Source organism: Lampetra fluviatilis, chromosome 30 (assembly GCF_964198595.1).
Source record: "Lampetra fluviatilis chromosome 30, kcLamFluv1.1, whole genome shotgun sequence".
Classification (NCBI taxonomy): Eukaryota; Metazoa; Chordata; class Hyperoartia; order Petromyzontiformes; family Petromyzontidae; genus Lampetra; species Lampetra fluviatilis.
The window spans coordinates 11,314,686-11,332,845 of record NC_136304.1 but is presented as its reverse complement, the minus strand read 5'-3'; the positions used below and the strand labels follow the sequence as shown (position 1 = coordinate 11,332,845).

The 18,160-nt window shown below is 52.2% G+C and overlaps 1 pseudogene; it reads left to right on the top strand.

Annotated features, from left to right (window-relative positions):
- Positions 1-14,995: 14,995 nt before the first annotated feature.
- Positions 14,996-17,773, top strand: LOC144943364 (cytochrome P450 4B1-like; annotated as a pseudogene).
- Positions 17,774-18,160: the final 387 nt, after the last annotated feature.

Sequence of the window (18,160 nt, the reverse complement as noted above, 5' to 3'; positions counted from 1 at the left end):
AACGTTTAAGTATGAACGTAAATTAACAACATAATTGTAATAGCGGAATGCTTTGATGTTGTCTGCCGGTCGAGTTGCCCTCGAAAAATAACTTCATAGCTCAATGTGCTTTAAATAATCTTCTGATTCTGATGAACAGGTTTATGAAAAACAACCCCGTAGATGACACACGAAGGCGAGAGAGATGCGGCATCATCTGCTCACATAAGTCTGTTTTTTGTGATGATTTATGAGAACCTGCACAGGGGGTGTGTTCATTTGATGTTCACCCACGACTCAGCGATTGGGTGTTGCTGTCGCGCCAGGGTAGAGTGCTGCTGTGAGCAGACAGAGAGCAGCGTACAAGTCTGTGAGTGTGCTGGCTCAGGGTGAGTCTGTGTGTGTGCTGGCCCAGGGTGAGTCTGTGAGTGTGCTGGCACGTGGTGAGTCTGTGTGTGCTGGCTCGGGGTGAGTCTGTGAGTGTGCTGGCTCGGGGTGAGTTGTGGTGCCATGACCGCGGAGCAACTGTGCAAGTGTAATGTAGTAACTCGGCGGGAGACGACTTCACGGGTAACACACTCTTTATTTTATCAAACTTGGTTACAGGTGACTAACACCTACTTTGTATCTCGGGTGACAAACACCCACTTAGCTACTTGGCGACTAACGCCCACTGAGCTACTCGGATGACCAACATCCACTTAGTACTCGGGTGACAAACACCCACTTAGCTACTTGGCGACTAACGCCCACTGAGCTACTCGGATGACCAACATCCGATTAGCTACTCGGCGACTAACCCCACTGGGCTACTCGGATGACCAACATCCACTTAGTACTCGGGTGACAACCACCCACTTAGCTACTTGGCGACTAACGCCACTGAGCTACTCGGATGACCAACATCCACTTAGCTACTCGGCGACTAACGCCACTGAGCTACTCGGATGACCAACATCCACTTAGCTACTCGGCGACTAACGCCACTGAGCTACTCGGATGACCAACATCCACTTAGCTACTCGGCGACTAAGTCTTCAGCTCCGTCTTCGGGTCTTCAACTGGGTAACTCTCCCCGAGTGCTCTCGCGCGTCCCCCTTTATACCCCACCTGCGGACGTCGCTGCGAGCACCCACTTATTCGACCAATCGCCGGGCGCTGGCTACGATCCTCTTTTCCCACATCTCATCGTGCCTCACCACTCACTCCGCGCCGCCCCGTCATCTGTCACTCCCGGCGCGCGCGTCCACACCACGCCCACAACGCGTGCCCAACCCCGCACCCCGCGCCGCCCCGTGATCCATCACTGTCACAGTCGGCGCACGTCAATACCACCACTACATCACCCCCTACCACATAGCTCGCAGCCGCCCCGGCTGCTATAAAAATATACAAACCCCCCCTGTGTGCCCCGTAACACAACACAACAACAAGAACAACAACTAAGCTAACAACACAACACGACGCGAACACTACCATCCGCAACCCTCAACCAATGCCACCGCGACAATAGAACAATATATACAAACCGGCGAGTGACAATAGCAATGTGTATGCAAAAAAAATAAATGGAAATTTTTTTTTTTTCGACTCGTGCAGTGTCCCCTTTTCTTCCGAGCGTCCCTACAACGGGACATTACCCCGGCAGAGGGGAACACCGGGCGAGCTCGGTGTAGAGCAAAAAACCGTCTTCATGAAAATTGTTGAGACCTAGCCCGAGTCCGCCTTGCCGGTCCGTCGTACGGCACCAGACGCGGTTGAACGTCCGGTGGTGCCGGCGGTTCAGGAAGACATCGGCCAGGCATCGAGGACTCGTGCGTGCCCCGGGGTTCAGGCTCTCGACGGTCAGCAGCCGTCAAGCCCGAGGCACCTGGGGGTGGGACAGGTGGAGACACGTGAGGATCAGCCTGCGACACCTCCCTCCCCGAGTCGACGGTCACATCACACGCCCGGTCGTCACGGCACAGAACGGGGTCACACGGTGCCGCATAGGGCTTCAGTCGGGAGGGGTGCACATACCAACGGCGTTTCCCCCATTTAATCTGTATACTCTGGGGTCGTGCAACCCGCACAATTTCCACCGGTCCCCTCCAAGGTCTCAACAACTTGGGGGACGTAGCCAACGGTGCATGTGGACAATGCAGCCAGGCCTTATCGCCTGGTTTCCAATCATGCGTATGCACCCTCCGCTCATGCAATTTCTCGTTTGCAATTTGCCGCGACCGCGAATTCAACCTTGCCGCCTCCCGCGCTTCAGTCAATTTGGCGATATTAAATTTGATGTGGTCTGCCAATTTAGATTTTGCCCGTGGCTGGGAAATCCCCAGTTGGACGTCCACGGCCGGATCGGCCTCCCGCCCGTACATAAGAAAAAATGGGGAAAACCCCGTCGCCGCATGAGGGGCCATTCGATAGGCCGCGAGTACCCCCGGCACCTGTAAGTCCCAATCAACCTGATCGTCGCAGACCTGTTGGCACAACATAGACGTAATCGTCCTGTTCAGACGCTCAACCATCCCGTCAGTCTGCGGGTGGTAGGGGGAAGTACGCACTTTCTTTGTACCCAACAGGTCGCACACCTCGCGCAACAAAACGCTCGAAAAATTCTTCCCTTGATCCGTCAGCAAGCGTTCGGGGGCGCCCTTGTCCAACACATAACCCTGGACAAAGGCGTCCGCCACCGCCGCAGCCGACTGGTTGGCGAGCGGCCATGCCATAGGCCATCGGGTGAAGTATTCCACGCCAACCAGCAGGAACCTATTTCCCCTTGGTGTAACCGGAAAGGGCCCCAAGATGTCCAACGCTACCAATTCGTTTATACGCGAAACCTGAATGGATTGCAGCGGTGGATTAGCTGCCAATGGTGGCGGTTTCCTTTTGGCGCACCCTACGCATCCCTTAAGAATATTCGCCACGTCGTTACCCATCCCCGGCCAATAATAGTCTCGCTGGATTAGGGCGAGCGTTTTGTGAAAACCCAGATGCATGAGCCGTTCATGAGCTGCCAGAACAACCCTACCCCGCATAGCAACAGGCACAAGGAGCACGTGACGCCGGGACATGTTGTCCCACCTCATCAAAAGGCCCTGTCTGCACACCCAGGAACCGACCCGCGCCTCCCCTTCTTCGGGAGCGCCAACTTTCCGACGCAGCGTAAGTAGGGAGCTGTCGGACATCTGGAGGCGGCCCCACTCAATGAGGGGCAACGACAACAGCGAATCCCTCCCCGTGGGGGCGTCCTCTCCCGGGGTGTCAGTGGTGGCGAGCGCAACTCCCGGGGTGCCGGCGACCGGGGGTTTGCACCGCGCTGATCCCAACAAACATGTGCAGTCCGTGCACGGCGGCAACCGCGACAAGGCGTCCGCGTTTGAGTGCCGCAACCCCTTGCGGTAAATCGTCGTGAATTGGTAGTCTTGAAGGACCTCCAACCATCGGGACAATTGGCCCGATGGCTGTGCCACGCGCATAGCGTATTGTAGAGCCGCATGGTCCGTCCGGACCGTAAAATGACGGCCGTAAAGATACGGCCTGAATTGCTGTGTAAAAAACACAATGGCTAACAATTCACGACGAGTTACGCAATAGCGTTGTTCTGCGGGGGAAAGAACCCTACTACCGTAGGCGACCACCCGTTCAACCCCCCCGACCACCTGTGAGAGCACCCCCCCGATACCCGTATTGCTGGCGTCCGTGTCAAGCAAAAACGGTTGTGTGAAATCGGGGTAACACAAGGGGGGAGCCTGCACCAAAGCGTCACGGAGGGAGCAGAACGCAGCCTCCTCTTCCGCCCCCCAGTGAAACCTCACACCCTTAGCCATCAAAGCGTGCAGGGGCTTGGCTATGGTGGCAAATTGCTTGACAAAACGACGGTAATAGGAGGCAAAACCAATGAAACTACGAACCTCCGTGACCGAGGTTGGCGTTGGCCATGAGCTGACGCAATGCGTCTTAGCAGGGTCCGTCGAGATCCCTGAACGACTCACGATATGGCCCAAATACCTGACCGATTCCCGAAGCAGAAAACATTTAGCCGGTTTAAATTTAAGCTTAGCGGAACGCATCCTGAGGAACACCGCTCTCAGTCGCTGGAGGTGCTCCTCGAAAGTCCGACTAAAGACGATAATATCGTCAAGATAAATCAAACAGGTATCCCATTGGAGGCCCGACAAAACCAATTCCATGAGTCTCTGGAACGTGGCGGGAGCGGAATGTAAGCCCATGGGCAAACGGTTGAATTCAAATAGGCCCCCAGGTGTCCGGAAAGCAGTTTTAGGTTTTGACTCGTTATCGAGTGGCAATTGCCAAAATCCAGAAAGCAGATCGAGTGTGGAAAAAAACTGCGCTCCCGCCAAGGCATCCAGCGACTCATCCATCCTGGGGAGCGGATACGCATCCGCCATCGAGATTTTGTTTAAGCGGCGGAAATCGACACAAAACCGCAAGGACCCGTCCTGTTTCTTTACTAGGACAATAGGAGCACCCCACGGACTAGAAGAGGGCGAAATGATATCGGCCGCCAACATATCATTAACCGCCGATTGCACATGTTCCTTCTCGGCCGGGCTGAGCCGGAAGGGATTCTGACGAATAGGGGCCGCGTCCCCTGTAGCTATGTGGTGGCGCAACAGGTCAGTGCAGCCGATATCGTACTTATGTTTGCTGAACACGTCAGCAAACTCGATGAGCAAACCCCTCAATGCTCCCAATTGCACCCCGGACAAGTTAGCAGAACCCGCACACAGCGAGTCCAACCACTCAGTCCCCTCATCTCTTTGAGGATGCGACTCGACAGTGAAATCTGCTTGAGCCACGAGGCGTTCCTCAACGGGTAGCGGCGCGGCGTGAGCCAGCACCGTTCCCTGCGCAATTACGGCCGGCCGCGACCCCGTATTCAGGACCATTACGAACGGCTCACTGTCCCCTCTCACCATGGTTTGAGCAACCGCTAAGTCGAGGCCCTTACTGGCTCTGTTTGACGGCCCCAACAGCACCCCCTGTGCCTCCGCACCCACCTCGAGTGGCTTCCTGAACCGAAGGGGTACTAACATTTGCGATCCCGGGGGCACCCGTACAGTGTGAGTCGCCAGCGCCTGCACCGTCGCACAAACCGTGCGCACTTTGGTAGGGCTCGACAAGAAGGCAACCCGCCGACCTGACGGAAGCTCTATGCAGGCCTGATCTATAAGAATTTTGATGGGCATTTTTGACAAAAAGTCCGTACCTAGCAAAAAGGGAACGGCCAGCGATGATGATACAAAAATAGGGCCCGCTAATTTAATGTCACCAATGCAAATAGTCGCCCGAATCTGGCCGATGATCCCCAGGGATCCCCCATTCGCCGCATAAAATGGCACATCTACTGGCAGAAGGGGTCTACTTTGGACGGGAAGAATGTTATAAATAAGGTCCGAGATGATGGTGGCCGACGCACCCGTGTCAACAAGCACCCGGACCTCAACCCCGTCAATGAACCCCGTTACCACGGACGACCCGGCTGACGCAGCCACGATCCTGTGGGCCAATTCGGACCACTCGACTGCTTGCGGGCCGCGTACGGACCCCCCTCGCTGAATTGAACCCCCGGCACCCAGCCGCGAACCCCCCACCGCGAAGCGGCGACCCGAATGTGCCGTGTTTGTGGACCGAACGTGTGAGGTGCCGTGACTTGCCGGGTTTTGTTGGGATGACTTGTGGCCCTGGTCGTCGTCCCGACGTGGTCCTGCGGCGCGCTGACGCGGGGCCCGGCACCCGGCTGCCACGTGACCCCGAAGGCCGCAGTTGTAGCAGATGACGGACGTCGTAGGTTTCGGTTGCTCCAGCTTGCGGGGCGAACGTGTGGGCGAACGACCTCCCGTTCTCCACTCCCCCGGACGCGATGCAGCGAAGGCCCGCTCCTGCACCGCAGCTGGCTGAGGTTCGGCGATCGTGGCGGCCAGTGCCGCGTTCCCCGGCCATTTGCAGACGACCCCCGGCTTGCGTTTGAGAACCTCGTACGCGTGAATGCTCGTGGCGATCGCCAGGGAGCAGATCTCCATCTCGTCTGCCACGTTGATGGGGACCCCCAACTCGTGGGCCAACACCAGCAGCTGCTCCGTCACCATGGCGTCCTTCCCCTCCTTATCCATGCGGGGAAAAGCTGCGTCCGCCAAGGCGAGTAGTGCCGTGCGGTAGGCTAGCGTCGTTTCCCCAGCCACCTTCCGCCGATCGTAGAACTGGTGGCGACACGTGGAGGGCGGCCCGAACACCTTCGCCATCAGGTGTAGTGCGGCCTGGAGCGTAGAGCGGGACGACCTTGCAGCAGATGTGAAGGCTGCAAGCGCGTCGTCGTCAAGCATCGCTGGCAACGCACGCAGGGCAGTGGTGTCGGACCACCCCGACATCTCCTGATGAGCGAGGAACCTTCGTTGGAAGGCTCCCCAGTCGCCCCCATCCGCCTTGAACGCCGACAGCGCGGGCAATCTTTGCTGGAGGACCCGATCGTCGTCGACGTCGGAGAGATTTTCCCGCGCTCCGCTGGAGTTGTGTAAAATGTCGGCTCGGTTGTCAGGCGCAAAATGGAGGGCTCCGGCGCGCGCTGATGACGTGGGCTGCGCTGCGCGGAGGTGTCCGGCCACGTGGCGTCCGTCTTTCCCGCCAATCGGTGGCGGCCCCCCAAAAACGGCGGCAACTTCCAGACTTTTGGCGCGAAGCGCCTTTTGGCGGGAATCCTCCAACGTCGCTTCCTCCACGACCCCCGCAGCCGTTTTTCCGCTCGCCGGAACGGAGATGTCGGCCAAGACAGCGGCGGCGGCGAGTAGCAACTCCGCCAACCGGGAGTGCGCGTCCTGGAGGCTGGTGTCGGAGGCAAGCGGAGCGTCGGCCATCACCGCGAAGTGCTGCATCGGCGGCAACTCCTCGTCCTCCACTCCCGAGGTCGGTGTCCCCGGTACGCCGTCGTCATCCCGACCTCGCTCGTGGGTACGGGTAGTCTTCCTTGTGTCCATACTTCTTGAAGACAGGTTTACTTCTGACGCCAGTTGTAATGTAGTAACTCGGCGGGAGACGACTTCACGGGTAACACACTCTTTATTTTATCAAACTTGGTTACAGGTGACTAACACCTACTTTGTATCTCGGGTGACAAACACCCACTTAGCTACTTGGCGACTAACGCCCACTGAGCTACTCGGATGACCAACATCCACTTAGTACTCGGGTGACAAACACCCACTTAGCTACTTGGCGACTAACGCCCACTGAGCTACTCGGATGACCAACATCCGATTAGCTACTCGGCGACTAACCCCACTGGGCTACTCGGATGACCAACATCCACTTAGTACTCGGGTGACAACCACCCACTTAGCTACTTGGCGACTAACGCCACTGAGCTACTCGGATGACCAACATCCACTTAGCTACTCGGCGACTAACGCCACTGAGCTACTCGGATGACCAACATCCACTTAGCTACTCGGCGACTAACGCCACTGAGCTACTCGGATGACCAACATCCACTTAGCTACTCGGCGACTAAGTCTTCAGCTCCGTCTTCGGGTCTTCAACTGGGTAACTCTCCCCGAGTGCTCTCGCGCGTCCCCCTTTATACCCCACCTGCGGACGTCGCTGCGAGCACCCACTTATTCGACCAATCGCCGGGCGCTGGCTACGATCCTCTTTTCCCACATCTCATCGTGCCTCACCACTCACTCCGCGCCGCCCCGTCATCTGTCACTCCCGGCGTGCGCGTCCACACCACGCCCACAACGCGTGCCCAACCCCGCACCCCGCGCCGCCCCGTGATCCATCACTGTCACAGTCGGCGCACGTCAATACCACCACTACACAAGCACCACGACTCCCTCCCGGCCCCTGCACTAAACACATACTCCCATCCTGAACGCACACACACCGTGCATCCACCCACGTAGTGTCCCAGCGGGGGATCGCCTGGCACCACGGCTTATCATCCTTAATTTACGATAACAAGTGAGCTGAGTTGAGTACAGCTGAGGTGGTCTTACCAGTGAATGGTTGTAAGGTCTCAGACAGAAATCGGGCCTGTTTGTAGGTGGGTGAGTCAATGGTCGAGACGATAGTGTTGTATATGCCGGGTCTTGAAAAATTAATAAACATTTTTTTAAAAAATTGAAATAGAAAAATGCGTAATTATCCGAATCAATGCTAAGATACGCAATTGTGCGCATGCATTATGCTAATTAGGGATGTGTAATCGTATAAGTTATGCGAATGTATGCGACTATGCTAATGCATGCAGTTACGCTAATTAGGCTTAGCTTTGTTGTCTCGGGTCGTATTATCAATCGGGATAATACAATTATTCAGACCGCAGTCCACTCACTGGCATGACTATATATCTTGTATTCTCCGCAGGGAATGGATTCTTTGCTCCGCTGCAAGCCTCCTACCACCACTCTCCCATTTACATATTTCGTTGCTTCCTCTTAGTACCTTTCACGCGACGGTCAATGGTATAGTGTATAGCAGATTGTATAATAATAAATAGTATAAAAGTATAATGTTTAATACAATGTATAAGGTAATATATAGTATCGTAATTGTATAGTGAATATACAGCAGTGTGGTATACAGTAGGGTAGAATGATACATAGTGTAATATTACATTGTATAGTCTATAAGCATATTAGTTGCTGCAGCTCCATACTATTAACATTCCTTCCCTTTATTAATGCTAACCTTACTCCCTCCCTTTGATGCTACTAATCCTGCATAATGCACGGGCATATTATGACTTTGAAAACCCCGGCCCACCTCCTACGCATTCCACAAGTAATGACTAATCCCATATCTGCATTTCCCATAAATATGCTAAATTCCTCTTGATATGCAAATTATTTTGTCAAAGCTTGCTTCCCCCCTCCATCCCAGCTTAAATAGACGCCCCAAGCCTGGGGTGTTTTCATTCAGACTCTGTCTTCTCGACAGACCTGTTCTCCACCTGAGGACGGCTGCTTGCGTTGTGGCCGAAACGTCGTGAGAATTATTTTTATAATTTTATTATTTCCATTCTACGTGACTTTACCGAAAGAACCAAGAAGATGAATCCCTGCAGTCACGAAAGCTTTAAATCGAGTGTACCCTATTTATAGATTTTTGGTAAGCCATACAATCTGGGTGGTCTAGCAGCAGAGGGTTTTAAGGAAAACCGCTTGGTTGGTTCGATTAAAGATGTCCAATCGGTGATGTTATTTTTGTTTTTTATAACGAGGCGGTTGGTGGGATCTCTTAAAATGTTTGTATAGCTACCATCATTAAGTAAGTCTTGAATTTTGTTATTGTATGTGGTGTTGTCCATGATGACTGTGGCATTGCCCTTGTCGGCTGAGAGGATGACGATGGCATCTCCATTTTTTAATTAAGAAAGTTCAAAGCGCTCATCCTTACTGATGTTGCTAATAGGTGTCTGAGCGTGTTTAAAGATTGCCTCCTGACGACAATCGCTTGTTTTGTGATCGAAACGTATTAGTTAAAACTAATTTTTATTTTCTTTGAACTTATCTACGCGACTTTACCTAAAGACCCAAAGAATATAGACTTCTACCCCTTGCTGAAAAACTCCTTCCTGAATCCCAGAGTGGCCTCCGACCTGGCAGGGGAACTTCAGCCATGATCTTCTCAGCCCGTCAAATCCAAGAGAAGTGCCAGGAGCAGAGACTACCACTGGACATGGCCTTTTTCAATCTGACTAACATAAGTGTCCTGGAGCGATCCAACTCATCCAGTACAGAAGCCATCATTATGAAGCACCAACTTAGATGGGCAAGTCACCTCATCAGGATGAATGATTCAAGGCTTCCTAAACAAATCTTCTCCTCCCAGCTCAGGGATGGATCCAGTGCCCCTGGTGGTCAAAAGAAGCATTTGATCGCAACCTTAAACACACCTCAGGCAAAGCCATATAGAGCCAAACAACTGGGAAATCTATGCCCTTGAGAGACCATCATGGAGGGCCAAAAGCAACAATGGAACTCAACACTTTGAGGCCGAACAAAGAGAATTGATAGCCTGGAAAAGAGCACGCTTCAAAGTACATACACATACACCAGAGACAGAGGCAACACGTCCGAGCTCCAGGATGAACACTTCACGTGGCCTCAAGGTGCACTTGGCCTGGCACAAGCGTCGTGGTGACGTCACCGCCACTTAGTGGCGAATGGGGGTTGTTGTTGTATATGAGTGTGTGTCTGTGAATGACTGTGTATATCTCTGAGTGAGTGTGTATATGAGTGTGTGACTGTGTATATCGCGGGTTGGAAACATTTAGGCTGGCCTGCCTACGATCCATCCTGGATTTGACCAGGCTGGATTGTGTGAGGAGCTCACAAATCCTTGAAAGATCTGGGCAAAGTCCCATCGGTGAGCTCCTCCGGCAAGCAAGGCTGCGTTGGCTGGGTCATGTAGCCCGCATGCCCAGCCACCGCATGTCTAAACAGCTTTTGTTCGGCCGGATTGAGGGGGCTAAACGGGCGCGGCACGGGCTAGAGAGGAGATGGAGTGATGTGGTGCAGGAGGACGTGGAGCTGAGTGGACTTGCCTATGACTGGTACCAGCGGTGTCAAGATCGGCCTCAGTGGAGGAGGCATGTGAAGGACGCTACTGGGCAGTTGGAGGCAGTCGCCCTCCAACAACAACGGAGGGCGGAGGAGCGACGCTCACAACAACGAGCGGAGCGCCGGGTGGCTAAAGCACAGCAAGTTGGCACAGTAGGGGGCACAGGTGGTGCATCAGCCAGTCATCTCAGTCAGTCGACCCGTGGCACTTGGGTCTGCCCCGTGACCTCCTGCCAGCGGGCGTTCGACACTTCACGTGGCCTCAAGGCCAAGTGCACCTCAAGGTGCACTTGGCCTGTCACCGCCACTTAGTGGCGAATGGCGGTTGTTGTTGTTGTTATCTCTGAGTGAGTGTGTATATGAGTGTGTGTCTGTGAGTGACTGTGTGTGGTCATGATGCTGGCACCTGGTCTGGAGTGATTGGAAGGCATGGGCCAGATCAGCTCAATAATAACGGTAGGAGGCTGCTAGATTTTTGTGCAGCCCATGGGCTTGTAATTACCAACACGCTCTTCCGGCATCGGCGCATCCACACAACATCATGGATACATGCCGGGTCCAAGCAAGAACATCTGCTGGACTACATAGTGACGGACCAGCGGATGCGAGCCCATGTCCTTGACACCAGGACCTACCGTGGAGCTGATCTGACCTCTGACCATCGACTAGTCATCTGTAAGATGCGCCTGCCATTCTTCCACTCCGGTGGTGGGTGTACACCCAGGATCCCATTCCAACCAAAAGTGGCCTGGTCTCAGTTAGCTGATGAAAGTTGCAAGCGAGAATTTCATCATTGCTTGCAGCTGGGGTTGGCATCGTCCCCCACTCCACCTGATGTCGAGGGTAAATGGGCGAGGTTTAAGACTGTGACTCATGCAGCTGCAATGGCTGCTTTGGGTACGCGGACCAGACCTCCCCAGAAACCCTGGCTGACGGAGGAGGTGTTCAGGTTAATTGAGAAAAAGCGACTGGCCCACTCTCATCGCCTACAGCATCCCACGTCAGAGAATGAGGAGGTTTACCGCAGCTTTCGCTCGGAGGTTCGGAGAGCCGTAAGGCGCTGTAAGGATGGGTGGTGGTCGCGGGTTGCTGAGGAGATGGAGTCTGCCTCAGTGGCCCGCGATCACAAATCACTATTTAACTCCATCAAAAAAGTAACCTGCAGCGCCACACCTATTACCATCATTAGAGGAAAAAACGGTGATCCAATCTCAGGAACAGGTTTGCAGATTTGCTGAGCATTTCTGTGAGGTCCTGGGGGAGGGAAAATCTCTCAGCCAGGAAAACATCATGGCACAAAGTGGGGATAACCCTGCTGAGGCTGCGGTGCCTCAAATATTGGAAGAGGTCACCCCCTGTGAGTGGCTGGCTGAGGTGCCAGCTGTTGAGGAAGTACTGAGGGCGATCCGGAGTCTGAGACCAGGGAAGGCACCGGGCAGAGATGATCTCCCAAGCGAAATGCTGAGGGAGGGTGGCGTTTGTGCACAGACTGCCCTACATGACATCATAACAACAGTCTGGACCACTGGAAGGGTTCCGCAGGACTGGAAGGATGCCCTGGTGGTCCCCCTCTTTAAGAAGGGGGACCGTACTGACTGTAACAACTACAGGGGCATCTCACTCCTCAGTGTGCCGGGTAAGGTCCTGGCAAGGATTCTTCAACATCGCCTTGCTAGGCACGCTGAGGAGAGGCTTGCGGAGCCCCAATGCGGTTTCAGGAAAGGGCGGTCCTGCACAGATGCCATATTTTCTGTCCGTCTGCTACAGCAGAGGTGTAGGGAATTCCAAAAAGACCTACATCTCTGCTTTATTGACCTGGTCAAGGCCTATGATATCATCAGTAGGACTGGGCTCTGGGTTGTTCTTCGTGCTTTCGGAGTCCCTGACCCTCTGCTCACGATCATTAAGGACCTTCATGATGGTGAGCGGGCCCGGGTAAAACTACGTGGCCGGGAGTCGGAGCCTTTCCCTGTACACCTTGGGGTGCGACAGGGATGTCCTCTGGCTCCCACATTATTTAACATCTATTTCGACTGCGTAGTTCGTGAAGCCTTCAATAGCTGTACCGGGGGAATTTCCATTTGGTACAGATATAATGGGAGGCTGATCGACGCCCGGGTGCGATCAAGGGATGGCTCCCTATTGGTCAACCACGTTATGTATGCCGATGATTTGGTAATAGTTGCTCATTCAGAAGAGGAGTTGGAGACGCTGCTGCTGAGACTGGAGCGTGCCACTAAGAGGTGGGGCCTTACCATCAGTCCCACCAAAACTAAGCACCTGCCTGGGTATTTTGTACCATCGGACACTCCACCCCCACAACTCCCAATTGGTGATGGGGCAGTTGTGGAAAGAGTGGAGAGTTTCCCATACCTGGGCAGTGTGCTTATGACCGGCTCCAGTTTATCAGCAGAGGTCTCACTCCGAATCAGTCGAGCGACAATATATTTTCATCGGTTGCGTAACGCTGTGTGGAAACTACCTGGTCTGTTGCTCCGCATGAAGCTTCAGGTCTTCTCAGCCACGGTCATTCCCTCCCTTCTCTATGCTTCCGAAACGTGTACCCCCCTAATGGAGCATCTTCGCCAGTTAGAAACATTTAGGCTGGCCTGCCTACGATCCATCCTGGGTTTAACCAGGCTGGATTGTGTGAGGAGCTCACAAATCCTTGAAAGATCTGGGAAAAGTCCCATCGGTGGGCTCCTCCGGCAGGCAAGGCTGCATTGGCTGGGTCATGTAGCCAACATGCCCAGCCACCGCATGCCTAAACAGCTTTTGTTCGGCCAGATTGAGGGGGCTAAACGGGCGCTGCACGGGCTAGAGAAGAGATGGAGTGATGTGGTACAGGAGGACGTAGAGCTGAGTGGACTTGCCTATGACTGGTACCAGCGGTGTCAAGATCGGCCTCAGTGGAGGAGGCTCCTGAAGGACGCTACTGGGCAGTTGGAGGCAGTCGCCCTCCAACAACAACGGAGGGGGTAGGAGCGACGCTCACAACAATGAGCGCAGCGCCGGGTGGCTAAAGCACAGCAAGTTGGCACAGTAGGGGGCACAGGTGGTGCATCAGCCAGTCCTCTCAATCATCTCAGTCAGTCGACCCGTGGCACCTGCTGGGTCTGCCCCGTGACCTCCTTCCTCAAGGTGCACATAGCCTAGCACAAGCGTCGTGGTGACGTCACCGCCACTTAGTGGCCAATGGCGGTTGTTGTTGTTGTATCAGTCACTAACACACAAACTCACACTAATACACGCTCACTAATACACACAAAACACAGACTAATACATGCTCACATAATACACACTAATACACACTCACATAATACTCGTGAACACTCACATAACATGCACTAACACACACTCACACACATACACACTCACTAATACATACGCACAAACACACACTCACATAACGCTCACTAATACACACTCACTAATACACACATACAATGGCGTAACTACCATGGTTGCGACTGGTGCTGTGGATGTATGGCATGTGGTGGTTTCACGTGGTTGCCTGGTAGTTTAGGGGGGCCCAGTGGGTCTAGTTACAACTCTGGTCATGTCACGTGACCTCCCGGCGCTCAGGTCCCGTGACATGCGCGGTGACGCGGGAGCATGGCTGCACGAAATAGAGAGTCTGAGAGGAGCCCTGTCCTGCCCTGACTAGGAGAAGACATCAGGAGACGGTGGATGAAGTACAAATAAAGCATAGAAAAAGTAAGTGCTGCTGCATATTGGTAAGTCTGAGGGTAAGATTGGCAAGTCTGAGGGTTAGATTGGCAAGTCTGGGAATGCATTGGCAAGTCTGAGGGTCAGATTGATAAGTCTGGGAATGCATTGGCAAGGTATAACACTGTGATGCTCACAGGGCTATACCTAATAAATGAAACTGAAAACTGAAATGAAAAAAAAGAATATCTGCTTGCCATTATTTTTCCTAGACTTCTACTTTCAAAGTTAGTTATTACTTAAGTTATTACTAAAACCAGTAATAATCGAATGCAGAGGCAATTATTTAATATGATAAAGAGTAGATACATTTAAATAGTCTTACAGATACAACCGGCCCATTGAGGGCACCCATAATGATGATGCGACTCAAGATGAAATTGAGTTCGACACCCCTGCTCTAGCTCATTGAGTTTGGTGTTATGCGTTTTGCTGAACTGCCCCTGTTCTTCTAGATGCCATCATGGAATCTTGTTTCTCCACTCTCTCGCTGATGCCACAACTTTTTATTGAGAACTCAGAATAGGTTGGTATTTGCCTCCGTAAGTTTACTAATCTTCTGGGTATATTGGGAAAGTTTATTGACTTTTTTGAGAAGAGCTTGTAGTATCCCACAAGTTCCTCCATGAGGGGTCTCAGGTCTTTCCTTATTTGGAGAGGTGAGTGGAGAAGAGGCCCTAGATATTTTTTGCACGGGGCTCTTTCCGCCATTGAGCATGTGGAGTGTGGAGCAGACTAGCACAGGCCTCGGCTTCAGTTTCACGAAGCAGGCCCGCATCCAGAAGTGCAGGTTTTCTGTGCAGAGGGGTAGGCATGTTTAAAGTCCGGGTTGCCCCTCAGTGGCGTAGCTAGGATATTTTGCGCCCGGGGACGAACTATAAATTGGCGCCCCCCCCGTTAAATCACATACCAAAATGTAATTACATGACATGTAGGCTGTGTGTGGCGGGATATATAAACTTTTAGGTTGAGGTGTATATTTGTGCAGTAGTTTCAGGCTGCCGCGCCCGCCGCAATAAGTTATAATGTAAAGTTGTAAGCCTCATTTTGGCGCCCCTTTACCTTGGCGCCCGGGGACATATGTACCCCCCTGCCCACCCCTAGCTACGCCTCTGTTGCCCCTCTAGTGCCGTGAGGCTAAAGAATAGAGTAAGTAAAAAAGCTAACCAAAAACCCGTTTGTAACCTAATACAGGGTGTTTAAAAAGATGGTCTCAATTTCAAAACAGTATATTTCACGATGGCAACATGTTACAATTATGCAAAAAGTTACAAAAGGTTTAATGAGTTATCAGGTTTAACTAACCATTTCATAAATGCTCTATGTGCTGTACGGACAACATCGAGACGATAGTTTAATTAGTCCCAAACGCATCGCTTCTCACGTTTTCCTCTGAGGTACGTGGTCGCCCTGTGCTCTTCGCCTTACATAAGCAGCCTGTTTCCTCAAATTGTCGGTACCAACGACGAATGCTCTTTGACATTAGTGGATGAATGCCAAAACGCCGTTGAAACGCACGCTGCACTACAATTACAGATTCAGTCATGCTGAACTGCAGAACGAAAAACGCCTTGTGTTGTGGGGTCACCATCTTGCGAATGACTGAGGTTTGTGCGCTGGGAGAGGCATCTAGCGGTAATCTTTTGAAACTCTATGCCCCGCCCTTTCAAGTGGTAAGAGTTTCATTCATGGGCGGTTCGTGGTTGCAGATATATAGCGATTTCAAATCGGGTGAATCATTTTAAAACACCCTGTATATTGAGTCGAAGAGTTCCGTTTGAGCGCTTCTCACTCACAAAAACCATTAAAGGCTACATGGGGATATTTGGTCTTTGTCTTTCACTTGCATCAAACGGGGCAGAAGGGAGATGAGGATCAAGACGTAGAACTTGTTTGATGTGTTTGAGGACATCAGCCTCATGATCCTGGACAGTATAATGAAGTGTGCCTTCAGCTACCGCAGCAGCTGCTAGTAGGACAGGTGACCCGGCGGGGCACGTAGAGGCCATGCAGAGCTGGAAGCACTGCGGCATGGGGCAGGGGCTCGTAGACCGCGACATTGGCATTTAGCTCCTGGACACGTGACTGTTGCCATCGTACATTACAATCGAGCATGAAAGAAAGTGCCAATTTGAAAAGCACTTGTGCAATCAAGACACTTCTCACACCTGCAGCACGCAAATATGCTGCAGTTGTAATGCCCAGCTAGGCCTGGCTACGTCCTGGATAACTCCCAGTTAACCATCATCACTGGCTCGACGTCTCAGGTGCAAATGGCCCATTGTGAGTTTCAGTCCCTGTGCCTCTGCCCAGTCCATGATCATCGTGATTGCATAATGCTGAATTACCTTGGCAAAGTGTGATGCATGACCAAACACTAAACCATTAAGATGTTTCTCCTCACTGCACATGCATCCACACGCTACAGTCTCATGATCCAAGTTCTTAAATTACCTACAAATGTAATAGCAACCTGCGATTTCCTATTGCGATTCTCTTCAACCAAATCATATGTTTGCATAAAGTACAAAACATATGTCCAGAGGTCCTCCCCAAATTACCAGCCGTCTGTCACGTGCGATAATAGCCACTGAGCGGCGTCTAGTAACTCGTGATACCTCTCTTGCCCGTGCCCCGCTCTGGGTGGCCAGTGACAACTCCTACGTGTCGGCGGTGTTTGATCTCACGGAAACGGTGCACCGTCGGAGCCGGCTCTTCCCGTACCACTTTTATGTCATCTTCAACCTGAGTCCACTGGGATTCCGCTTCCGCAAGGCGGGCAACGTCGCACACGAACACACGGGTATGGTGGGCGCACACGCACTCCGACTATCACGTGCGCAGACTAAGATACCCCGCTCTGCATGATAAGATGATAGGGGTGAGGGTCACCATGCAGTGTGCCAACAGCCGTGTTTCCGCTCTAATCATAGACAGCTTAAAAATAAAACCCTTGCCTCTATCTGACAGAAAATAGGAACCCCGTAAACGTAAAGGGTGACCGGTGAAGTGCAGGTGACAACCCTGCAAATAACATGCGCCAAAGAAGTCTGTAAGGCTAAATATAGAATATTATTTTTGTGCGTATGTATACGTGTGCTACTAATCAGATAAAGTGATCAAATAACGCAAGGAGGCCTTGCGTGGGGAAGAGGAACTGGAGAAGATCAAAGCAAAGAAGTATCTTAACTTCCTCGACATCTTGCTCAGCGTGCGGGTTAGCGTCTAATCGTGAAGAGCATAGATGGCATGGACATTGTGACCTCTCAGTTGCGCGTAGGGTCACAATGGGTTTGAATAATAATAATCTGCAACGACCGGCTTCCCAACTTTTCAGGATGACATGGGCAATGGGCTGACCGAGGAGGATATACAGGCCGAAGTGAATACCTTCATGTTTGCTGGCCATGACACTACAGCCAGTGGCCTGGCCTGGGCTCTACATACCATGCATGGCTCACAACCCTCACCACCAGGATGCTTGCCGTGCCTAGGTAACAAGCCTGCTTGCAGGCTGAACCTTCCTCACCTGGTAAGAAGTTTAGGATGCAACATGGAAAGCACTCTGCACGCTCTCAAGTAAAGACAACACAAAGCTTATTTCTGAAGATGACTCTCCAGGAGAATGGTTTTCAGGCTGATTTTGTGAATCAGTTGGATTTATTTCATTGTGTTCCTCTGAACCCATAAATTTCTCATTCTTGTTAGAGGCTGATGACAAAACAATGTTTGCAGTAGCAGAATCTGTTCTACAGGGTCAATGTCAATAGACTGCCTGGATTAAATAATTATTTGGATTGCTTCATTTATAGCAAAAGTTATAAACATTGTTGGCGTGGTGCCACAAAACAATACCACTGTTAATAAGGCACTTATTTCAC